Source organism: Pteronotus mesoamericanus, unplaced genomic scaffold, assembly GCF_021234165.1.
Source record: "Pteronotus mesoamericanus isolate MK-2021 breed Mesoamerican mustached bat unplaced genomic scaffold, CSHL_Meso_final contig_20, whole genome shotgun sequence".
In the NCBI taxonomy this organism is placed as follows: domain Eukaryota; kingdom Metazoa; phylum Chordata; class Mammalia; order Chiroptera; family Mormoopidae; genus Pteronotus; species Pteronotus mesoamericanus.
The window spans coordinates 5,610,783-5,637,055 of NW_026555085.1; the positions used below are offsets into that span (position 1 = coordinate 5,610,783).

The 26,273-nt window shown below is 44.6% G+C and overlaps 1 pseudogene; it reads left to right on the forward strand.

Moving 5' to 3' along the window:
- LOC129067937 (HLA class II histocompatibility antigen, DO alpha chain-like) overlaps positions 1–26,273 on the forward strand; it is a 67,473-nt pseudogene that overhangs the window by 27,628 nt on the left and 13,572 nt on the right.

A 26,273-nucleotide genomic window follows, 5' to 3' on the forward strand; every position in this document is an offset into this window, starting at 1 on the left:
TACCTGAATGAGTGCACGGAAGAAGGGTATTCACCTGCTCACTACTTGTACGTAACGCAAAGAAATTTCTATTGCTTATGAACCTTACATATTTTGGGGTGGTTGCTTGTTATAGCAGCTGACCTGTCCTAATTAATACAACATTCTATGGCAATAGGTGGGTCATTTATTGGGGAGCAAGTGCTCTGCTGATTTCAGTAGAGGGCCAAAGCAACCTATAATATTGTGACTTTTATGCAATAGATATTTGGTCTTATTCCTGTTTCTGGCACAGAGCCCCTAAAACCTTACAAATTTCCTAAGCTTAGCAATGGGAACATCTTTTGTAAAAATATTTTGTCTTTTGTCCTTGGTTCCTGAAACAACTCCAGAACCATAAAGGCAAAAAGAATGTCTTGTTGTATAACCTGAAACTAATATAATGGTGTTTTTTGTTACTTTATGTTCCAAATCATTGATTTTATTCTTGGCTTCATTCACTCTACTGTTGTTTCCCTATGAATTGTTCTTTATTTCAATTAGTGTATCCTTCGTTTCTGACTGTCTTCTTTTGCTTTTGACAAATTAAATTCTTTGAGCGTCCTTATAACCAGTGTTTTGAGCTCTGCATCTGATAGATTGCTTATCTCCATTTCATTTACTTCTTTTTCTGGAGTTTTGATCCATTCTTTCATTTGGGCCATGTTTCTTTGTCTCCTTGTTTTGGCAGCCTCCATGTGTTTGTTTCTATGTGTTAGGTAGAGCTATTTGACTCTGTGTCTTGGTAGTGTGGCCAATTGTAGTAGGTGTCCTATCGGGTCCAGTGGCACAGCCTCCCCTCTCACCCAAGCTGGGTACTCAGGGTGTGCCGATCATGTGGGCTAGTACATCCTCCTCTTGTAGTTGATTCTTGGTTGCTGTTGACAGATCAGTGGGAGGGATTTGCCCAGGCCAGTCAGCTGCCAGGACTGGCTGTGACCAATTACCCCTACCTTCATTCTCTGTGGATGATCAGCTGTGCAGGGACAGGGTGGTGGTGCTCCAAAATGGTCTATAGGTGTCCACTGGGTGCACTGGCCCTGGGGTTTCCCGGGTGGTACAGGCCAAAGTCAGCCCACACCTGTGTTTTGCCTGGGCTGCTCTTCCTGTGCAATAAAGCAGTCTGAGATGGCCGCTACTTGTCCTGGGCTTGGAGATTCCCAGGTGAAGCCAAACTGTGAAACTAGGCTGGCTGCTGCTAGTGCTGGGCTTGGGGCTCACTGAGTCTGGCTGTTGCTTGGTTGATAGGATTTAGGAAGTTGTGAACCATAAGCCAAGACCAGCCATTCTTATGGAAAAGCAGTTTGGGTGGACCTGTGAGTTGGGTGGTGAGGAGTCTCTGGGGATCTCCAAGGCAGGTCCAACAGTGTTAGGTGATGGAGTCTCAGATATGGCACCAGCTCACCAGCTCTGTGGGGGGAAGATTTAGAAAAGGGACTCTGCTCACCTTGATGCCAGACACTTCAGTTCTTCCCTGTATACCGCTGGTGCCTTTCAAGCTGCCACCCCGGTGCTGAAGCTCAGAGGGAGTGAGTCTAAGTAGGTGAGTCCATGTGTGGTTTCTTTAAGAGGAACTGCTTGGGGTTCCAGAATTTTCTTCCACTAACTCTATCCTTGCTGATTTTTGCAGCCAGAAGTTGTGGGAACTTATCTTCCTAGCACTAGAACCCTGGGCTGGGGTGCCTGGTGTGGGGCTGGGACTCTTCACTCCCGAGATATCCCTCCCAACTTTTTATCCTCCGCATGTGGGTGAGGGACCAGACCGTTTCATGTCTGCACCCCTCCTACCAGTCTGGATGGATGTGTTTTCTTTAACTCTGTAGTTGTCAGACTTCCATTCAACTTGATTTTTGTTGGTTCTGAGTAAAGGTTGTTCAATATTTTAGCTGTAAGTTTGATGTGGTTGTGTGAAGAGGTGAGCTATGTCTGTCTATGCTGTCATCTTGACCAGAAGTCCTGAAAAACTGTTTAAGAAAGGAGTTTCTCATTATTCATAATGAATCCCTTTCAATCACACGAGACTATGTTAATGAGGTGACTTTTGGAAAGACCCTAAGTATGGGGGAGCTGGTTGCAGGGAGATACAACCTTGATTGGAGGGTTGGAATTCAAGCCCCCTCTCTCCTCTGGAGAGGGAAGAGGGGCTGGAGATTGAGTTTAATCATCAATGACTGATGATTTAATCAACATGCCTATGTAATGTAACTTCTATAAAAACCCAAAAGGATTAAATTATGTTGTGTAGTTTTAGTGTACAAGTCTTGCCATAATTTTTTTTGGTTAAATTTACTCCTAAGTATTTTATTCTTTTTGATGCTTGTGTGAATGGAATTATTTTCTTTATTTTATTTTCATTTATGGGTTGTTCATTACTAAGTATAGAGAAATACAACTGATTTTTGTATATTGATCTCATATTCTGCAACTGTGCTGAACTTGTTTATTAGCTCTACTAGGGTTTTTTTTTTTTTTTTCAAGATGTCTGATTTTAGATAGACACAAGGCTGCTCATAGTTTAGAACACACTTCCAGCCTCCCTTGCAACTTGCTATGGCCAAAGGATAAGTTCTGACCCCTGAATATGAATGAGAGTTTTGTGTGTCACTTTAAGCTGTGCTGGCCTCTGCTCCTGTTCTCATTCCCTTAACACATTTTTTTTTATTATTCAATTATAGTTGTTCCCATTTCCCCCCCATTGCTCTCTCCTGCCCTACCCACCCCTGTTCTCCCAGGTTTAATCATTCCCCCACCATTGTCCTTGCTCATGGGTCCTTTACTTACTCTGACTTACGCTTCTCCTTATTTCCCCCATTACTCCCCACCCCCCTCCCTTCTGGTCACTGTCAGTTTGTTCTTTATTTCCATGTCTCTGGTTCTATTTTGCTCACTTGTTTGTTTTGTTGATTAGGTTCCACTTACAGGTAAGATCGTATGATATTTTTCTTTCACTACCTGGCTTAGTTCACTTAGCATAATACTCTCTAGTTCCATCCATGCTGTCTTGAAGGGTAGGAGCTCCTTCTTTTTTTCTGCTGTGTAGTATTCCATTGTGTAAATGTACCAATATTTTGATCCACTTGTTTACTGATGGGCACTTAGGTTGCTTTCAGCACTTGGCTATTGTAAATAATGCTGCTATGAACACTTGAATGTATAGGTCCTTTTGAATTGGTGATTCAGGATTCTTAGGGTATAATCACAGCAGTGAAATTGCTGGGTTAAAAGGCAGTTCCATTTTTAGTTTTCTGAGGAAATTCCATATTGTTTTCCATAATGGCTGTACCAGTCTGCACTCTCACCAACAGTGTACTAGGGTTCCCCTTTCTCCACAACCTTGCCAGCACTTGTTGTTTATTCATTTGTTTATGATGGCCATTCTCCAGTGTGAAGTGGTATCTCACTGTGGTTTTAATTTGCCTCTCTCTGATGGCTAGTGATGCTGAGCATCCTTTCATATGCCTGTGGGCCCTGTGTATGTCCTCCTTAAATAAGTGTCTGTTCAGGTCCTTTGTTCACCTTTTAAAGTGATTGTTTGTCTTCCTGGTGTGAAGTCATGTGAATTCTTTATATATTTTGGAGCTAAAACCCTTGTCTGAGGCATCATTGGCAAATACATTTTCCCATACAGTTGGTTCCCTTGTCATTTTGCTGATGTTTTCTTTAGCCATGCAGAAGAAGTTTTAAATTTGATATAGTTGCATTTGTTTATTCTTTCCTTCATATTCCTTGCTCTATGGGACATACAGGGGAAAATATTGCTTCATGGGATATTTGAAATTTTCTTGCCTGTGTTCTCCTCTAGGATTTTTATGGAGTTATGACTTTTATTTAAGCATTTTATGCATCTTGAGTTTATTTTTTTATACGGTGTAAGTTAGTGGTCTAGTTTAATTTTTTTTGCATATACCATTCCAGGTCTCCCAGCACCATTTACCGGAGAGGTTATTTTTACTCCATTATATGCTCCTGCCCTCTTTCTCAAATATTAACTGACAGTATTGACATGGGTTTATTTCTGGGATCTCTATTCTGTTCCATTGTTTTACGTGTCTGTTCTTATGCCAGTAACAGACTGTTTTGATTACCATGGCCTTGTAATATAGTTTGATATCAGGTATTGTGATCCTTCCTACTTTGTTCTTTCTCAAAGTTTCTAACGCTATTCTGGGTCATTAATGGTCCCATATAAATTTTTGAAATATTTGTTCTATGTCTGTGAAATATGTCATTGGTATTTTAATAGGGATTGCATTGAATCTGTAGATTGCTTCTGGTAGTATGAACATTTTGATGATGTTAATTCTTCCAGTCCATGAACACAGTATATGCTTCCATTTATTTGTGTCTTCCTTAATTTCTTTCTTCAGTGTTCTGTAGTTTTCTGAGTATAGGTCTTTCACCTCCTTGGTTAGGTTTATTCCTAGGTACTTTATTTTTCTTGTTGCTATAGTAAATGAGATGTTTTTCCTGATTTCTGTTTCTGTTATTTCATTGTTGGTGTACAAAAATGCTTTCGATTTCTGAATATTGACTTTGTATCCTGCTGTTTTGCCAAATTCACTTATTAGGTCAATTAGTTTTTTGGTGAAGTCTATAGGGTTTTCTATGTACACTGTCATATCATCTGCAAACAATGACAGTTTTACTTCCTCCTTTCCAATTTGGATGCATTTCATTTCTTTTTCTTGTCTTATTGCTGTGATTAGAACTTCCAATACTATGTTAAATAGAAGTGGTGAAAGTGGACACCCTTGTCTTGTTTCTGATCTTACAGGGAAAGCTTTTAGGTTTTGCCCATTGAGTATGACATTGGCTGTAGGTTTCTTGTATATGGCCTTTATTATGTTGAGGCATGCTCCCTCTACTCCACATTGCTGACTGTTTTTTCATCAATAGGTGTTGTTCTTTATCAAATGCTTTTTCTGCATCTAATTTTCATTGATATGTTGTTTTTTGTCTTTACTTTTGCTTATGTGATATATTACATTTATTGATTTGTGAATATTGTACCATCCTTGCATCCCTGGGATGAATCCCACTTGATCATGGTACATGCTTTCTGTAATGTATTGTTGGATGCAGTTTGCCAATATTTTGTTGAGGATTTTAGCATCTATGTTCATCAGCAATATTGGCCTGTAGTTTTCTTTCTTTGTTGTGTCTTTATCTGATTTTGGGATTAGGGTGATGCTGGTCTCATAAAAAGAGTTTGGAAGTCTTCCCTCTTCTTGGATTTTTTGGAATAGTCTGAGAAGGATAGGGGTTAGATTTTCCTTAAGAGTTTTGTAAATTCTCCTGTGAAACTGTCTAGTCCAGGGTTTTTGTGTGCCGGGAGATGTTTTATTATTGCTTCAATTTCACTAGCTGTGATTGTTCTGTTCAGGCTTTCTGTTTCTTTTTTATTCAGTTTTGGAAGATTATATGTTTCTAGAAATTTGTCCATTTCACCCAGGCTGTCAAATTTCATGTCATATAGTTAATATCTTACCATCCTTTGTATTTGTCATATCGGTTTTAATTTCTCCTCTTTCATTTCTGATTTTATTTATTTGGGTCCTCTCTTTTTCTTGATGAGTCTGTTTAAAGGCTTGTCAATTTTGTTTATCTTTTCAAAGAACCAGATCCTGGATTTATTGATCCTTTGGATTGTTCTTTTAGTTTCTATGTCATTTAATTCTGCTCTGGTCTTGATTATTTCCTTCCTTCTGCATGCTTGAGTTTCTTTTGTTGTCATTCCTCCAGTTCTTGCGGATGCGGGTTAGGTTATTTATTTGAAATGTTTCTATCTTTCTTAGGTAGGCCTGTATAGCTATGAACTTCCCTTCAGGACTGCCTTCACTGTGTCCCACTGCTTAGGGGCTGTTGTGTGTCTATTTTCATTTGTTTCCAGAAACTTTTTGATTTCTTTCTTGATCTCATTGTTAACCCATTCATTGTTTAATAGCATGTTATTCAGTCTCCATAAGTTTGAATGTTTTTGAGTTTTTTTCCTTGAGATTGGTTTTCAGTTTCAAGCCATTGTGGTCTGAGAAAATGACTGATATGATTTCAATTTTCTTGAATTTGTTGAAGCTTGTTTTGTGTCCTGTCATGTGGTCTATCTTTGAAAATATTCCATGTGGATTTGAGACGAATGTGTATTTTGCTTATTTGGTATGAAAGATTCTGTACATATCAGTTAAGTCCATTTGATCTAGTGTGTTGTTCAGTGCCACAGTATTCTTGTTAATATTTTGTTTGGAAGATCCAGCCATTGTTGCCAGTGGAATGTTAAAATCCCCTACTATAAGTGTGTTGCTGTCTATGTCCTTCTTGAATCCTCCAAGATTTTCCTTATATATTTGGGTGCTCCTATGTTGGGTGCACATATGTTTACAGTGTTTATGTCTTCTTGATGGATTCTACCCTTGAGTATTATGAAGTGTCCTTTGTCTCTTTTTATGGCCTTTGTTTTGAAATCTGTTTTGTCTGATATAAGTACTGCTACCCTGGCTTTTTTTCCCTGTCCATTTGCTTAGAATGTTTCTTTCCCACCTTTCACATTCAGTCTGTGTGGGTCTTTTTTTCTGAGGTGGTCTCTTGTAGTCAGCATATGTGTGGGTCATGTTTTCTCCCATTCAAGTACTAACCAGGCCCTACCCTGCTTAGCTTCCGAGATCAGACGAGATCGGGCGCGTTCAGGGTGGTATGGCCATAGACTGGGTCATGTTTTCTTATCCACTCAGCTACCCTATTGTCTTTTGATTGGAGCATTTAATCTGTTTACATTTAAGGTTGCTAATTGATAGGCACTTATTCATTGCCATTTTTCCCCCTTTTACCTGTGTCACTTTCTCACTTTTTTTCTTCATGTTCTTCAAGCAGTCCCTTTAGCATGTTTTGTGGTGTTGGTGTGGTGGAGGTGTATTCTTTTAGCTTTCTTTTGTCTGAGAAACTCCTTATTTCACCTTCCAATTTAAATGAGAGCTTTGCTGGGTAGAGTAGTTTTGGTTGTAGGCCTTTGCTTTTCATTACTTGAAATATTTCTTGTCACTCCCTTCTGGCCTGTAGTATTTCTGTTGAGAAATAAGCTGCTACTCTTATTGCAACTCCCTTGTATGTAACTTCCTGTTTCTCCCTTGCTACTTTTAAGATCCTCTCTTTGTGTTTGAATCTTGCCATTTTAATGATGATGTGCCTTGAAGTAGATCTCTTTGGGTTCCTCTTGATTGGGATTCTCTGTGCTTCCTGGACTTGTGTGATTTTTTTCTCTCTTCAAATTAGAGAAGTTTTCTGTCATTACTTTTTCAAACAGGTTTTCTATCCTTTGCTCCTCTTAATCTCCTTCTGGTACCTCTATGATATGGATATTATTATGTTTCATGTTGTCCTGTGGCTCCCTTAACTCCTCTTTGTTCTTTTTGAGCCTTTTTTCCTTTTCTTGCTCTCTCTGAGAATTTTTTTCTACCTTGTTCTCCAGCTCTCTGATTCAACCCTCTGCTTCATCTAGCCTGTTTTTGATTCCTTCTACTGTGTTCTTCAATTCAGAAATTGTAGTCTTCATTTCCTCCTGGCTCTGATTGGTAGTTTCTATGTTCTTTTCCGTGTTGGTGTAGTTCACATTAAGGTGCTTGTTCCTTCCTTGTGGTTCTTTGTAATTCTCACTGAGCTCATTGAGCTTCCTTATAACCATTCTTTTGAACTCAATGTCTGATAGTTTACTTACCTTTATTTCACTTAGCACTCTTTTTGGGGATTCCTCCTTTCCTTTCAATTGGGGGTTGTTTCTTTGTCTCCTCATTTTAGGGGATACTCTTCTTATTTGTTTTTGATTCTTTTTTTTTAAAAACATTGTTGCAAAGTGTCTTCCAATCACCAGCTACAGAGCAAGCAGGGAATGGAATGGGTACCTCTGCCAGGCTTGTTTTTCCGCCCATCTCCAAAGTGTTTTCGATTCTTAAATTGATCTGATTTGACTCTGTCTTTGTGGTATGAACTTCTACGGTAGACGATGTGTGGAATTCAGTGGTGCAGTCTCCTTGATCTCCTGAACTTCATGCTCTAGGGATGCCCTTTATGGAATTTATGTTGGCTCTCTGGATTTAATTGGATTTTGATTGTTGTTGGGTCATTCTTTGGTGGGTCCTTCCCCCTAGCTGGTTGACTGAGAGTCACTCCAGTCACCACATTTTGTATGTTGTTGTGCAGGTGCTCCTCATGTGTTGCCTGGGCAGCCGTGAGGCCCCAGAGAAAAACCTGGAGGATCCAGAGAAGTTTTCAGGTTCAGAAGCCAGGCCTGTGTGGTCTGCAGTGAGAGATGAGCCTGGCAGCATACAGGGAGGGGGAGAAGGAGACCCGCGGTCACTATGGCACCTCTTATCCCATTGTGGCCCTCTCACTATGACCATCTGAAAAGCAGCCAATTAAGGCCACCATAGCTGGCATTTCACATAGGTTTTGGAGCCCCCCACTCCATTCTGACTGGAATGGTGTCAGCCATCTTGGCCTGTCTCACAAAAATCAGCCATCTGTTTTTGTAGATAGACTTTTACTGGAATATAGGCCCACTCATTTGTTTATGAATTGTCTGTGGCTGCTCTTAAGCTCTAACGACAGTGTGAGTATGTCTAACAGAGACCCTATGGCCTACACAGCCTAAAATTATACTGTCTAGCTCGTTACAGAGAAAGTTTGCTGACCTCTGGCTTAGAGAACCTTTCTGTAGTAGAATTTTATAACCCTGTCTTTCTAGAATTGGTTTTATAGTCCCTGGTGTTAGTTTTACTTACATTAATCTGTGGCAGGGTGGCAGCTTTCTTCTTTCTCCAGCAAGCACTCTCCTGTCAGCAACAGCAGACGACAGATTCTTGTGGGGTTCCTGGTCATGAAGAGTGACTAGGTTTATTAGACTGATCGCTCTATCGCTTTCCTATAACATGTCCCTTTGAATTCTTGAATTCTTTGTTTAGAGGTTTTTTGCTTCCCCTGCAGCTGAGAGATTCTGCCCTCCTCCTGTTGCTTCTCTCTCTCTCTCTCTCTCCCTCTCTCTCTTATCTCTTACAGAGCTTCCTTCTCTGCTGATGCAGAAATTAAGTGACTCTGCTCTTACACCTTATGACTCAGTTTGTATTAGAAATAGTCTCTTTTTAAGTCCAGCATTATTAAAAAAAATTAAGTATAACTGACTTCTGGCCAAGATGGAGGCATAGGTGGATATGCTTTGCCTCTTCATACAAACAAGAGAAGGATAACAACCAATGTAAGAACAAAAAACAACCAGAACTGCCAGAAAATTGAACTGTATGGAAGTCCAACAACCAAGGAGTTAAAGAAGAAACATCCATCCATACTGGTAGGAGGGGTATAGATGAGTATGCGGTGGGGCAGCAGCTGGCGGGCCATGTGGTCCCACATTTGTGTGTGGATAAAAACTGGGAGGAACACTGGGGAGCCATCAATCCCAGCCCAGGACAGACCGAAGAAGGCAGGGTTCCAGAACTGGTGAAATAAAGCCTCATATTATCTGGTTGTAAAAACCTGTGGGGGTTGCTGTGGCAGAAAAAAGTGCCAGTATCTTGTGAGAGTCCATTTGAGGGGCCCACAGGTCCTAGAACATACACAAAGCCCACCCACTTAGGGAATCAGCACCAGGGTAGCACCCAGAAGGGTGCCATTCACTTGTGGCAAGAGGGGGAGGTGACTGAAAGCTGGATGAGAACCGAGCAAGTGGCATTGTCCCCTCTCTGACCCTTCCTCCACATACAGCACCATAGTGTGGTGAAGGTGGTTCCCCTGCCTTGACTAATACCTAAGGCTCTGCCCTATGCAATGTAACAGGTTTGCCAACAAATTGAGGAGATGAAGAAATATGACCCAAATGAAAGAAGAGATAAAAGCTCCAGAAAAAGAACTAAGCAACAAAGAGATAGCCAGTCTATCAGAAGCAGAGTTCAAAACATTGGTAATCAGGATGTTCACAGAAATGATTGAATACAGCTGCAAAATAAAGGAAGAAGTGAAGGCTATACAAAGTGAAATAAAGAAATACACAGGAAACAACAGTGAAGGGAAGGAAGACAAGACTCAAATCAACAATTTGGAACAAAAGGAAGAAATAAGCATTCAACCAGAATAGCAAGAAGAAACAAGAATTCACAAAAGTGAGGAGAGGCTTAGGAAACTCTGGGACAACTTTAAATGTACCAACATCTGAATCATAGGGGTGCAAGAAGGAGAAGAGGAAGGGCAAGAAACTGAAAACTTATTTGAAAAAATAATAAAAGAAAACCTCTCAATTTGGTGAAGGAAATAGACATACAAGTCCAGGAAGCTCAGAAAGTCCCAACGAAGTTGGACCCAATGAGGGCCACACCAAGACACATCATAATTGAAATGCCAAAGTTTAAAGCAACAAGAGCAAAGGAGAGAGTTACCTACAAAGGGGTTCCCATAAGACTATCAACTGATTTCTCAAAAGAAACCTTGCATACAAGAAGAAACTGACAAGAAGTTTTCAAAGTCATGAAAAGCAAGGACCTACAACCTAGATTGCTCTACCCCATAAAGCTATAAATTAGAATGGAAAAGTAGATGAAGTGCTTCCCAGACAAGGTAGTTAAAGGAGTTCATCATCACCAAGCCCTTATTATATGAAATGTTAAAGGGACTTATCTAAGAAAAAGAAGATCAAAACTATGAACAGTAAAATGACAAGAAACTACAACTATCAAGAACTGAACCTAAAAAAAATAAAAAAACTAAGCGAACAACTAGAACAGGAACAGAATTACAGAAATGGAGATCACATGGAGGGTTATCAGCAAGGAGGGGGAGAATGGGGAAAAATGTACAGGGAATAAGAAGCATAATTGGTAGGTACAAAATAGACAGGGGGAGGTTAAGAGTAGTATAGGAAATGGAGGAGCCAAAGAACTTATATATATGACCCATCGACATGAACTAAGTAGGGGAGATTGCTGGAGGGAAGGGGAGTACAGGGCATAAGGGGATAAAGGGGAGCAAAAAATTGGACAACTGTAGTAACATAATCAATGAAATACACTTGAAAATTAAGTATGACTTACAATAAAATACTCTGATATGTTCAGTTTGATGTATTTTGACAATCTTAGTCACCTGTGTAACCACCACTCAAAACAAGGAAGAGAACATTCTATGTATGGTTCTTCCAGTTAATTCTCACCTCCGCTCCCCAGGGACAAGCATGATTTCTGTTACCATAGTTTAATTTTGCCTGTTCTTGAACTTGACATAATCAGAAACATATAGAATATACTCTTTTATGTCTGAGTTTTTGGAGATTTATCCTTGGTGTTTGTCTCAGATCATTCTGTATGTGGATATGTTACAGGTATTGGTATTTTGGGGTTCCTCAAGAGAGAAATCAAGAGGAAACCACAGAGAAATTCCAGACAGATTCCATTAGCCTTATGCTGGAGCACAAGGGAGGTAGCACAGAGGAAAGGACACTCCTCTGAACTGGCTTGGAGCTGACTCTGCTTGGCTGCTTTTATAAGCTGGGGACAAAGCACGCAGTCTTTTTGAAAATGACAGGCTTGCAGAATTTTTCATTTCAGGGCTGGTGACTTCCTGTTTGCACCTTTGCTTTGGGGGCAAGAAAGGGGACTGCTCGTTACCGCCACCCTAGGAAGGTCAAACCTTGATCAGTGTGTATGGCGGTCAGTAGTTTAAGCAGGAAGTTAGAAGGGAGGGGTGATGACATTTTTGCATTCCTCCTAGCCTGTTGGTTTTAACTTGGCTTTCTGGTCTCCATTATTTTCCATCCCCCATCCAACCCCAACCCCCTGTGCTGTCATAGATACACCAGAGTTTGGTTGTCCAGTCTGCAACTGACAGACATTTGAGTTTTTGTAGTTCAAGTGCAGTTTGTTTGTTTTTTACTATTTTATTTATTTATTTCAAGAGAGAGGGGAAGGGAGGGAGAAATAGAGGGAGAGAAACATCAGTGTGTGGTTGCCTTTCATACACCCCCAAATGGGGACTTGGCTTGCCACCCAGGCATGTGCCCTTACTGGGAATTGAACTGGTAACCCTTAGGTTCACAGATTGGCATTCAATCCACTAATCCACACCAGCCAGGGCAAGTACAGTATTTTTTAACCAAAATTTTATTCATAGCCTTTTCCAGCTTTAAATAGTGTTGTCATCTGGTCATCGTCAGCTGCTTAAAGCAATTATTCAGAACTGGAATTTCTTTTTTTGGAAGTAAGAACTTCTGATTGTCAATCTGGCTGCTTATTAGAATCAAGTGGGGAGCTTTTAAAACCCAGGCCACAATTAAGGCCACACCTGAGACCAATTAAATGAACCTTACTGCAAGTGGCAGATGATTGCAGTGTGTGGCCAGTCAGGGAAGCTCTTGCACAAAGTTTTCTGGAGTTGCTGGGAGTCTTGGAATATTGCTCTCTCATCTTTTGCTTCTTGTAGTAACTGCTCTGTGCTCTTCTTCAGTCTGGTATTTTTTCTTCTCTTGAATTTGATGACATTCAGACTTCATATTCCCTTTACTTGGTTTTGTTTATCAAGAGCTTTCCTTTTCCTTCCTAAAGTTTTACTAAATTCCTTGTTACAAGCTTTCCATATGTCCTTCTCCTTCTTTTTTCCTTCCGTTCCTCCAAATTACAGGAAGACTTTTCCCTAGCATTTGATCCAGATCCTCAAGACTTAAAGAAGATAGCATTGAAGGCCCAGGCACTTCTTCAGGTAAGTTTTCCATTTTGTTCATTGGTTTCTTCAAAATATATCATAGTTGCTTTACTCTTCTGTTCATACATGGACACCTTTAAATAATTTATTTTGTTATTTAAAAAACTTATGCAGAGCCTGTTCAGTCACTTGATATCTTCTCTTTTAATTTTATTTTATTGATTTGAGAGAGAGGGGGAGAGAGAGAGAGAGAGAAGGAGAGAGGGAGAGAGAGAGAGGGTGATTTGTTGTTCCGCTTATTTATGCATTCATTGGTTGAGTCCTGTATGCACTCTGACTGGTATGTCACTGTGGTTTTGATTTGCATTTTTCTCATGATTAGTGACATTGAGCATCTTTTCATGTGCTTACTAGTTTCTTGCATACCTTTTTTGGGGAAAAGTCTATTCAAGTCCTTTGCCCATTTTTGAATGTTTTTTTTTGCTGTTGAATTTTAGAAAATCTCTATACATTTTGGATATTAAGCCCTAATTGTAATGGGGTGCAGAGCAGGGGTCCCCTGAAAATAACGGAGTGTATCCCTCACAACTTTGATTGGTGGAAGGGGGTAGTTGTTGATACAGTGTTTAAGATACTTTGCATAACAATGGCAAGTTAATAGCCTTTCCTGAAGGGAAGAGAACTGCTGCCCTGGGCAAAAGGTATATGTGACTTTCAGAGCCTATAGTGACCCCTGACGTAGCCAGGGGAGGTGGATGCCTGCCCAAGATACCTCTGCGTCCCTGGGAACTCTTGTCCTGATTAAAGATGGCAGCCACAAGAAGGTAAAAGATACGGGGAAACTGGCAAGAATGGCGGACGTCTAACAAACTATAGAAGGGGCTGGGTATGAGGTCACATAGGAAGTTTGGGCCAAGCTTTTAAAAGAGGGAGGGTTAAAAGAGAAGGGAGGTCCACTGTGAGGTCTGCTGTGTGTAGGGGAGAGTACGCCATGAGGAGAAGTCTGGAGGGATTGAGAGAGACACGGGAGTAAGAGCATGCCACAAGGTCTGCAGAAAGGAGGAGGAGGCCTTCTGGGAAGCTTGCCTAGAGAAGGTGTGGCAGAGCCGGAGAAGCTGAGGGGATCTGCCTAACCAAGCACAGATTCATGGGAGGTGCTTGGAGCTGTGACTGGGAAGGCTGAGTTCAGACTTCTGCTTCTCTGAAGGATGTACAGAGAAGTAACTCTCTTGGGACTGTGCCTCCGTGGACTCCACCATAATCAAGTGTAACAGGGCACATGTTTTCCTGAACCACTGCATGAAGATTCTGCAGCATACCCCAGATCCTGAAAGTTAGCGCAGCTGCGAGAGGATGGTGAGTCTGAAACCCACAAGAACACCTTCCAGAGGGGATGGAGGACTGTTTGCAGGGCTGGCTTAAGAACAGATAAGGATATGGGGAAACTCCAGGCATGGTTTTGCCTTACAGCCTTTTGGGGAGCAAGGGAAGTGCTGAGTCTTGTAGGATAGGAGGGTTCTGAGTAGAAGTGCTCTCAGCCCTCCTGAGGTTGGAACTCTGTTAATAAAAACCTGTTTCCTTCAACATTAATTGCTGGGTCATGTGTCAAGATGCCACATGGCCAAGCCCTGGTTTGCTTGGTTACATGACCAGGTAAATGATTTGCAAATATTTTCTCCCATTCTGTGGATTTCCTTTTTACCCTGTGAACAGCATCTTTTGATGCACAAAAACATAAATTTTCATGAAGTCTAATTTCCTTTTCACATCAATGTTTCTATCAATCTCTTTCTCTTTCCTTCTGCTCTCTGGAATCAATTAAAAATGTTTTAAATAAAAAATATAATAGTCAAAATAAAACTACATTAATGGGAATAAATAGTGGGAGAGATACAACTGAAAAACAATGAGTAAGTTAGAGGATCACTGAATAACTCTCCAGAATAAGAGATAGAAAGATAGAGAAATTTAATGTAAAATCAAACAGAAAAATAAATACCATATTGCACTTACATGCTAAATACATAAAACAAAAGAAACAAACTAACCACACAGCAACAGTCTCATAGATACAGAGAACAGAATGGTGGTTGCCCGATGGAGGGAGGTTGCGGGATGGGGTGGAAAAGGTGAAGGGGTTGAGAATTGTGAATTGACAGCTACAGGGTAGCCACGGGGATGTGAAGTGCAGCATAGGGAATATAGTCAATAATATTGTAATAACTATGTATGGGTCATATGTATACTAGACTTATTGGATGTGATCACTTCTTAAAATATTGAATATATAAATGTCTAAATGCTATATTGTACACCTGAAACTAACATAGTATTGTATGTTGACTGCACTTGAAGAATAAAAAAATAAAAAAATAAATTGACTATAGAGAAGAAAATTAAGAGATGGAGGAGAGAGGTGACAAAATATGGATAATGTGAATTTCATAGAGAGAAAAAAATAAAAATAGGATAGAAGAGATGAATTTCCAGAATTAAAAGATAAAGGGTACCCATAATGTCCTATAGCAAGAGAAGGAAAAACCCATTTTAGATACAATGAAACAAAATATTAAAGAAAATGAGAAACTTTGAAAGTTTCCAAAGGGAAAGATTGACATCAGATTTCCTAACTGTAATGCCAGATGCAAAATGACTTTTGGATGATATTATTTAAAATATAGAGAAAAAACTTCAAACTTACAATTTAATGCACAGCTAAACTTTATTTAAAAGTGATGGTATAATAAAATTTTTCTCCAACAAAGCTGAAGAAGATTTACTACACAAATACTTACATTTAAAACATTTTTGGAGAAAGTATTCCAATAAGAGAAAAATATTCAGAGGTACCAAAAGATATTGGAAATAAGTTGGTCAAACACCTTGGTGAGGAATGAGGAAGCATATAAATGGATTTGAAAGCATGCTAAGGTTCTTATCTGGTTAGAAGGAAGATAGAGAAGGTATAGAGAACCCTTTTTAAAAATTGATGAAGATAAACAAGGAAACTTAAAAAACAATATTGAAATAAATAAGGTATTAGAAATGAGTGCGTATACATTGATAATCACAGTAAATATAGTTGGGAAGGGGCAAAGACCATACTATGGGGTCACAAAACCATTATGTTTTCCTGAACACACAACTAAACTACCTTTTCCCAACCCCCTTACATGCGGGCAGGTCATTGTTTGATTCTTGCCAATGGAGTGGGAGCAGAGATGGCATGCAGTGTCTGTCCAAAGCCATAAGAACAGGTGTGCCTTCCCCAGGCTTTCTCTCCTGTCTGCAAATCTGGAAGCAAAGTCCTTTTTGATGGTGGAGATGCCAGATGAAGCTATCTGGGGTTCACGAGTCACTTTCTAGAGAAGATCTACGGAAAGTATGCAACCTGCCTCGAACCGCACATGGGTAAAAAAAAAAGTCAACCTGTCTTTTGTCAACCACTGGGGTTTCAGTATGTGATGCAGAAGAAAGTTTGCTCACTTTGACTAATACATGGATCAAACCACCAATTAGAAGACAGGGGTTGTCAGATTGAAGCAAAAACAAAATCTATCTTTATGATATTTACAAGAGCTACATGTAAACCATCAACACATAGAAGTGCATGTGCCAAACAAATACTAACAAACAGAAAGCTGTGTTGCAGTGTTAGTATCAGACGCAACAGACCGAAGCAAGACTGTCAGTACAAATTGGGAAAAGCCTCAATTCGTTGAAACTATAATTCCCAAAAGTTAGCTCCAAATAACCTAAATACATAGAGGGAAAATTGATTTTAAAAGATAGAAACAAATAGAAAAATCATCCAGTCATAGCTGGAGATTTAAATATACCACTCTTGGTTACTTATAGATCTGTCCAAAAATAAGGAAAGATAGAGATCAGGATGAGAAACATCAACATACTTGATCCACGAAACATTTATAAAATTCTGCATCCAACAGTTAGAGCACATGTGAAGGAAGCATTACAAATATTGACCACATTCAAACCATAAAGCAAATCTCGATAAAGTTCTAAGAAGCACCATACTGAGAAGATTTTTGGATTATAATACAATGAAATTAGAAGTTAATAACAAAAAACCTATACATTAAAAAAAAACCCATATATTTTGAAATAAAAAGCATTCAATACCCAACTGTTACTAAACAAAGTAGCAACATTCCCTATCATGAGCTTTCCGTATTTACTGACCTGGTATCTCACTGTCCTATGGTTCCAGCTCCCATCCCAACCAGGGCGGGACCATTCATTCACGGGCAGATAGCTATTGAGCACCCATTCTGTGCTAGGCGGGAGGATGGAAACAGAAAGACCAAAGATTGGGGTTCCCATGAACTGTGCCGCCCATGTCTGTTACTAGTTGTAATTTTGTTAATTTGAAGTCAGGAGCCACGATCTGCTCCACTCAGTGTAGGGACTTTTAATTCATCAAGGAAAGTACATCGGAGATTTTTTTTCCCCCCAGAAGTCAGTCCAAGAATCACCTAGGAACATACTAAACACACAGGTCCCCTGTCCTCCCTACCCTTGGAAAGGCTACTTTAACTCAGGTCAGGATGTAACCCAGGAGTCTGTGTTTTTGGCAAACTCCCCAGATGATTCTTAGATCCCTCCCAAGTTGAAAATCATTATTTCATGATCTTTGACAAATGGTCTGCAGATATTTGGTTAGATTTCTCTTTACCTGGAAGGACAGTTAGTTTTATATAGATACTTTTTATATTGAACAAAATTCTGCCAATGCCTCCCATGGGCGGAGCTTAGCCAGAAGCCAGGGTGAGAGTGATGACTTGGGTCAGCCCCAGGCAGCATGGAGAAGGGTGCCCAGGAGCCCATGGGGACAAACGGAGGTCACACAGTGCCCTCTGCCCTCCTCCTAACGGCCCACTGAAGCTCCGTACATCTTTTCTTGAGACTAAGCATCTCCAAAAATTAGCACGTTGTTTTTCTACACAATGAAATAAAGTAGTATTTTCTTAAGTGAGTCATACGTTTAAAGTATTTTTATTCTACTGAATATCCACCAATTCCCTTTTCAGATTTCTTAATAAAACTTATATTTTAACTCCAAATTTGTGTGCAGAAATGTGTAAGGGAGAGTGTGATTCCCTACGTCATGGATTGAGACTGAGGGAGGATTTGTTCGAGCTCAGCTGTAACAATGAGTGCTCTGAACAAAAAATGCTTTGATGGCCTTTTCTCCCCAGCGTCCCTCTAGGAGGATGTAGGAAAAGTTGGTCAAAGTCCCTCCTAGTGGCCCAAACAGAAACTTCCTTTTCAGTCTCCGGTGGACCAAGCCTCCCTGGTGCACATGGACCCAGTGAATTCCCGTCTTCTCACTGAAGCTCTTCATTTCTTTGCCCAGCAACAGCCACATTAACACAGAGGATTTCTCTGATTGGCTGAATACAGCAGGGCTCTCCCCCATTCTAGAACCTGTTTTCTTCCTCGTTCCCTCTGCCTTGTTTCCTTCCCCCCACACCCCAGAGACTTACTTGGTTAAAGTACCAGAGGGCAGTGGTCCTCAGTGGGGGGCTGGTCCTGGGACTCCACACCTTGATGACCCCCCTGAGCCCCCAGGAAGCTGGGGCCATCAAAGGTGAGTGCCGAGGGCCACGGGGTGAGGAGAGGAGATTTAGGTGTTGGCTTACTTGAGAGACAGTGCAGAGCATGAACTGTTCCTCTCCCTATGTGGTTCATGGGCAACTTCCTTTCCCAAGAGATCCCCAATCCCTCTCACCTCTCATGCCTGTTCTGAACCTAAAACACAGGGCCAGCCCAACACAGCCATGCCAGTGTGAGGCTCAGACTTTTTCAGGTTCAAGAGCCTCCCCTGTTCCTTCCCAAACCTCCATCCTTCCGCCTGCCAGCTCTCTGATCTCTCTAGCACTCCCTGGCGTGCAGTGGGCCCAAGTCCAGTTCCACTGCCGTGTTTACCGCCACATCACTAGTCACCTGTTCATCCGTCTTCATGCTGCTCCAGACATGAGCCCCTTGTGTGCAGAGTCCACAGCTGGTTCATCTCTGTTTCCTTGGCATTGTGCCGGGCACAGGGCAGTCCCTCAGTGACCCCTGAAGGAGCAATTCCCTGGAATCCTAAAGGAACCTTAGCAGGTACAGAGAACAGGCTGATGAGTGCAGAGCGGAGGAGAGCCGCGGGCTGGGTGAAAAAGGAAGGATTAAGAGGTACACACGGCAGCCACAAAGTGGTCCTGGGGACGGGAAGGACGGCCTAGGGAAGAGAGTCACTAACGTTGTAGTAACTGTGTGGTGCTGGGTGAGTACTTGAAATATCAGAGGGACACTTCAAAAGTATATGATTGTCGAAGCTCTATACGGTACACCTGAAACTGATACAAAATAATGTCAACTTTTAAAAAATAAATAAAACAAAAATTAAGCAGAAGTTGCAATATAATAAGAGAAAAAATGAGAGGGAAAAGGAATCTTACCAATTAAATCCTAATTTCCAGAAAACTGACCTTCAATTATGGGAAGAGACACGTGCAACCTTGACGCTCTGAGACGGGAGGGTTGGACGTGAACCTTGAGCCTCTGACTCCTTTTCCAGGGCTCTCAGCAGTCCGCCGGGCTGCCTTGTCCTGGCCCTTGGGTTTCTGTGTCACAGACACTCCTGCCACCATCGCCTTTCCCCCTCACACCACCCGCGCGGCGTCTCTGCGCCCCAAGCGCCGCCCGTGCCCCTGTCCTTAATCGTCTCGCTCCGCGCCCACGCACCCCGTCTCCTGCTCCGGACCTGATGGCGCAGTTCGAGCAGAGGGTCATGGCCAGGATTTAACCTCGGGGATCCCAAGCATGACGCCCCTTCCCCCGCAGGCGGGCCGGCGGCCCCTGCGTGCCTGTGCCGGCCAGAGCGTTGGGCACGTGCCGGGTCCCTCTGTCCTCTCCGCTCCACCCCCCACCCCGCCCCCGCAAGCAACCCTTCCATTCTCCAAGGACCAGCTCAGTCGGAACAGGGCTTGTCCCCTGAGAACCCAGGATCGAGCTCAGCCTCAGACAACACAGCACGTGTCATGGATGAGACACATTTTCCTCTCTCTTCCTGACCTGAACTCGCCTAAGCTGCATGGGTTGCTACGGACCAGGCTTCTTCCAGGCCTGCGGTGCTCGGGGCAGTGCGCCTGTGAATTCCACGGGGAACAGCTGTTCTCGGTGGCGCTGAAGACGAGGGAGGCTGTGTGAGGCCTGCTTGAATTTGACGACTTCACCCACTTGACCCGCAGGTGGGGCTGGCCAGCACTGTGGTGACCAAAGCCCCCTGGACGTCGGGCTGGAGCGCTCCAGCTGCGCCGAGAGCCACCCTGACGCGCCCTCCTCCTCCAGGCAACGGAAGCCCAGAGCCGCCTCCCGCCACCTCACAGGCCCCTGTCCGCGCTGGCCCTGGGCTCCCAGAAGCTGCGCCTGTGGTGCTGAGCCCCTTTCTTCCCAGGAGGCTCTAGATCTCTCCCACCTCTTCGGCAACGCTTCCTCCTTGACGGAGGAGCCCCGCCCCCCGGACTCCCCTCTTCAGGGACCTGTCAGGTGCAGGAGCCGCTGGCGCCCCCACTGCCCTCCTCCTCTTCTCCTCCCTCTGTCCACCCCCCCCCCCCCCCCGCCCCCGCCCGCCCCATGGCCTCCTGGCCCAGCGGCTGCCTGCCCGCAGGTGTCTACATAGGAGCACATGTCCCTCAGTCCCAGTCCTAATAAGGCCCAGCTGCAGCGATGATCCTGGGATTTAGGGCCTCATTTCTCCTCGTGCCTCTAAAGGTGACCCACTCCCAGAGTCTCACATAGAGCTGGGCCAGACCAACGTCTTCACCTGCATCGTGCACAACCTCTTCCCCCCTAAGATCCACGTGGCCTGGCTGCGCAATGGTCCAACAGTCACCGACGGGGCGGCCCAGACCAGCTTCTATTCCCAGCCCGAGCGCGGGTTCCGCATGTCCCACTGCCTGACTCTCGTGCCCTCAGCAGAGGACATCTGCGACCGCCGCGGGCGCACCGGGGCCTGGGTGGCGCTCCTCCGGCCCTGGGGTGTGGACCCTCGCCGGCCCACTCTCCTCAGTCCCTGTTCCCTTTACCCTGAAATCCCTCCGCTGCGCCCCTCACCTTCCTCTCTCTCCCAGAGCCCCGAGCCCCGGGTGCCTGTCCCGCTGTGAGACACCGCGGAGACCCTGGTCTGTGCCCTGAGCCTGGGCATCGGCCTGGTGGGTGTCCTCGTGGGCATCGTCCTTGTTGTCACAGGCACGTGCATGTCCAGTGTCACCAGGTGCAGAGCTCAGGGGTCTGGAGGGAGGAGTGGAAGAGGCTGAACAGAATGAGGGCGAAGAATCAGAAATGCTGTGGCAGGCAATCGGGTCAGGGGAGGGTGACATGGACACGCAGGGGACAGGGGACAGAAGAGCAGAGGTGAGGCGAGGGGGGAGGTTTCGGGGAGGTGGCAGTCAGAGAGAGGATCCCGGAATCGTGAGCCTGACCAGCCTTGGTGATACGGGTTTTTTCCTTTAGGTAATGACCCTTCTGCAAGAAATGGGTTGTGCGAGACTCCTACGACCCCTCCACGTTTCTGGCAGCCCTTGCCTGCTCCCTGCCAGTCCTCGTACACCCCCACTGCGCTGACTTGGAGTGGGATCAACCTCTGTCCCCCAGGTCTCCTCCTTTTTGTCCCCAGTGCTCATGGCAGGACTTGTGGGTACCAACCAGCAACCCTTCCCTCCTCAAACACATACAAACACACAACACATGCAAACAGACACATACACAGAGCCACACAGGCATACACACATGCACATAAACATACTTACACATGAACATGCACATACACACAAATATACACCCACATACACACACTTTCTTGCTCTTCCCAAAGCTCTGGCTAGCATTAATACATCTATTAGCAACATTCACACTGTAACCTTTCACCAGTCTGTGGCGGCCGGGTCTCCCAGGGTGTGAGGGAAGCTGGGACTTGGGGGAGGGGACTCTGGGAGGTGCCCACCACACATGACCACCTGGCTCTGGGGATTGGCTGTTTACTGCAGGCTGGCCCCGCTTCATTTGACTCATTAATTCAGGGCCCATGGTGTGTTACTGTGAATGGGCTGCTTCACAAGGACTTCAAGGAACTTGCCTCCTGAATTCAGATTTGCCCTGAAAGGGATGCAGAGCAGTCTGCTTGTAGCCACTACTTGCAAACCACACCAGTTCCGAAGGGCACAGGGAGAGGAGAGGTTCACGAGAATGCCATTCTTTTCCAGGTTTACTCTGTGATGAAGAGGCCATTGGTGTCTACTGTGATCTCCAGTGTCATCTTTTTCTACATGTCCTACAGTCATACACATGACAGAGTGTCCTGAGGCTTGGGGAAGATGGCTACTTCCTCATCATGGGGTCACTCACATCAGTTAAGAAGGTAGCAGAGTAGATCAGCTGTTTAGTAAGAGAGGAGGTCTCGCTCTGGCTAGTGTGGCTCCATTGGTTGAAGCAGCCGACCTTAACCAAAGGGTTGTGGGTTTGATTCCTGGTCAGGGCATGTGTCTAGGTTGTGGGTTCACATCAGTGTTTTTCTCTCTTCTCTCTCTCTCTAAAACACAAAACAATGAAAAAGTATCTTCTGGTGTAGATCCCCCACAAAGAGAGAGAGAGAGGGAGAGAGGAGGTTTTTAAGAGGGATTGACCTGAATGCTTCTACTTATGTGGCCTAGAATATATTGGTTTACTGTGAATAAAATTAAAAAAATAAATACACACAGAAAGAAAAGTAACCACACAAACTAGTTGATATCAAGGACCAAATGAGTGGTATAGACTAGTGGTTTTCAAATCACAACATAAGAGAATCGCCTGGCAGCCTTTTAAAAAGTGCAGGCTTCTCCGGGGCCTACTGAATTGGGCCCTCAGGGGAGGGAGGGGGAGTGACAGAGGGTCTGTGACTTTGGACAAATTCTGATGATGCTTCTGCAGCCATCCTCGCAGGCTTCTTTAACCTCCTGGAAAGCCTCCCAGGAGGTGACCATGCCTTTAGGAGCAGTCGCTTCCCCTGAGGGTGCACTAACTGTGATCCGGCTCCATCTTGTGATTTGATTCCCCTGGTGCAGAGGCTCCAAATCTGAGCATTTCGAGTTTCCCAAGGACAGGGCTCCCCGGCATTTCTGGCCCCTGGAATCTTTTGCTGCCCCCTCCCTAGAGCCTCAAGCCCACTCCTGAGACGTGGCTGGATTCCCAGTTGCCCCCCTCCCCCAGGCCTTCAGTCTCTGACTCTGCTGCAAGGACAGGTTCTTAACCATAAAACCTGGGACATGGTGATGACTCAATAAATGTTGAAGCAATGAACTGACTAAAGAGTCAAATGTGTCTATTCAGCTCCCAAATTTGTAATGACATGCCCAAAAAGAAAAAATATATAATTTCTGCTGTTATTACTTTTATCATCTTTTATCCATTGAGCACTTCCAATGTGCCAAGCACTAGTCTAAACGCCTTACATTTGTCAAATTTACTGGTCTGCACATTCACCATGAAGCACACCTAGAGTTTCCTGAATTGCTTCATGAAACTCAAGTGTTCTGAAGAAAGTTCATTAAAAAAAATCAACATAAGTCCTATTTTTCTTCTAAAATATATTTTAATTTGTGTAAGGAAATGCCAAACATACACAAGTAGTCATTATTAAACAGTCATCCTCCATGTAAGATGGACATGCGACCTCCTGTAATTGCAAAAGACTAGAAACACATCCAGTGAGACTGGGACAGTGGAAACAGCTGTGGCACATGCACTCACTGGGGTCACACAGCCGACAGAACGAAGGAGGACGCTCTCCCCTGTTTGTTTTGTTGTCTTTTATCCTCAGCCAAGGACAGTTCTCATTGCTTTTAGAGGGAGAGGAAGGGAGAGGGAGAGAAACATCAGTGAGTCAGAAATATCAGTTGGTTGCCTCCTACCTGTGAGCGACCAGGGATCAAACCCGCGGCCCAGGTATGTGTCCTGCACGGGAACTGAACCTGCAGCCTTTGCTGGTAGACACCCACCCAACCGGCCACACCTGCGGGGGGCGGGGAGGGGGGGGGGTAGGAATATCACTCCTCCCCCAGTCAAAGTCTTGGTTGGCAAAACCACCACTGGAAACAGGTCTTATTGGTTTTATGCAAATTAAATTTAAGTCATTAGTCACTCCTTCAAAATGACAAATTCTGGAGGGATGAGGGAGGGAGAAAAATATAAAGTGTGAAAGAAAATCTATGTCCTTCCAATATCTATCTGCTAAACCTGCATTTCTGTGCCCCATACCCTCTATTATTAAAACCATACAATTTCTTTCCAAAACTTTTACATATGCCCCCTACTTTCTACACACCTTTTACAAACCTTCATTCCGTGCCTTATGCTTTCTCTTATTACTTCCCTACATACTGTGAAGTTTTAACTTTTTCTGGGAAAACTCAATTTCTTTCCAGAAGAAAATTAGAGCAAAATTCAAAGAAAAGACAGAGTTCCAAAAGAAGAAGGGGACTAGAACTAGCCTAGGAATCTTGTCCCCTTCTCCCCGGTCAGCTGGCAGGCTCGTCAGCGTCCCTGGCCCTTTGCATCGATGGCGGAGACACCCTCCCACCCACCGGCGCTGCCGCTGGTCTCCTGGCAGAGCCCCGCGCTCTCACCTCCGCCTCTTGGCGGAGACCTGCCCCCTTGCCCCAGGCAGGGACTCTCATCAGCCCTGAGTGACCCTCCCTGGGTCCCCAGTGGCAAAGGCATTCTCCCCGGCCTGTCACACGTCCTAGGTCCTAGGTCCCATTGGCCAAACAGCAGACACAGAGGGTTCCTGATAGACCCGAAACAGTAAAATTCAAGCCACGTCCCCATAAGATCAGAAAACAAGCAATTAAAGAACAACTACACCCAAGAGCTGAGGTTTCCTTTCGTTCAGGTTCAAAACTTTCACAACCGTTATACGTACATCTTTACCCGTTCAGATTTACCCACAAGCCACCTTCTATCCTTGTTCTTTTCCACACTGGGAAGGGATGTACTCAAACTCCGTGTCTGGCAGCTGAAAGCCCCTAGCCATACAGGCACATGAAAAAAGTAACAGAAACAGTGTCACCCGTGGATACCAGTTCCTGGCTCTCAGGACCAGAGCCCTCCCTGTCAGAGCTTAGTTGACAGAGAACCCAGCTGCTGCGGTGCCCACCCAGCAGCAACACGCAGCGCACAGCCTGAAGGGGGCGCCAGGCCCCCGACCTGTCCAGTCCCAAGATGGCGGCACCTGCACGAGCTGGGTGGTCCAAGATGGCGGGGCCCCGGCACGATTCCTCCAAGATGGTGGCAGGTTTACGTATCAGAGCATCCAATATGGCGGAGTGGCCATGTGCCACGTACAAAATGGAGGAGGGGCCACAGGCCCTCACAAGAGGGTGGAGCACCCATGACGCTCATCCTCTACGGTTGAGTATTCACATGATCTACCCACAATGGCAACACACCCATGCGGCTTAGCGTCTCATCCCCAACATGCGTGCGCGTTTGGCTCACACAGCCTAGGGGTTCCCTTCCTCCCCACCCCTGTTCCCTTGCACCTTTCTGGCCTTCCTGGGGTGCAGCTCTCTGGCCGTGAGCTGGGGTGCAGGGCAGGTCCTGAGACCGGGAGTCTCCACAGCCAGGCTCCAGGGGTGGGTCTGCCCCACGGGGCTGGCACCCGAGCACAGGTTGCTTTATCCCTTGCGGGCTCACTAGGTAGGTAAGCGAGCAGAGAGGGGAATCTGCGAGCAGCATATAAACAAAACTGTCACCACAACGCCATTATTCCAGCCGGTGCTGAGAAACAAACTTTTCAGCCTGCCCACCTCACTTCTCTGATCCCTGCCCAGATCCGCTTCCTTTCCACCTTCCAGGTGTGTTTAGGCAGCCGATGCCCTCACGGAGTGAGCAGAGAAATGTACAGAGAATGGAAAATCCCACCGTCCGACCCTCCCACTTCTGCGGGGGCCGGCCGGCCAGGGGCAGTGATCCCCGCCCCACGGTGGCCCGGGCTGTCACAGACCCCCCAGCCGCCGCTGATCTGTGACATGGTAGCGGGCGCCGATGGCCCGCGGCCCAGAGGCGTGACTCCCAATGGCAGAGCTTGGTGGAAAGGAAAGGAATTGTTTATTTACAAGTTATACTGGTTCAGAATGACGGCAGAACTCTGCCAGGTAGTCCCACTCCCTTTCAAACACCAACACACACATGGTCTTCACCCTCTTTGCCAAACGAGACCAGTTTCAGAATATGCCAGTCAGAGATACCATCCCCCAGCAAAGCAGAGGCCCGCGGCTCGGCATTCCCGGTCACACTCAGCGTTCGGGCGTCTCCCATTATTAATCTGTGCCTGACTGGACAGCCCCTGCCGTTCCCAGCACCATCAGCCTCGGCTCCCTGCTCTCCAGCTCTTCATCCACAACCACATGGCGCCTCCTCACACACCAGCCCCATGGCCAAGTGGTCGGGGCCCCTCTTGGCAAACCCCCTGTTCCTTCCCAAATCAAGGGGCAGAGAGAGGGACAGAGATCCTCATGGCAGCTGCGCCTATTTAGATCCTCGCT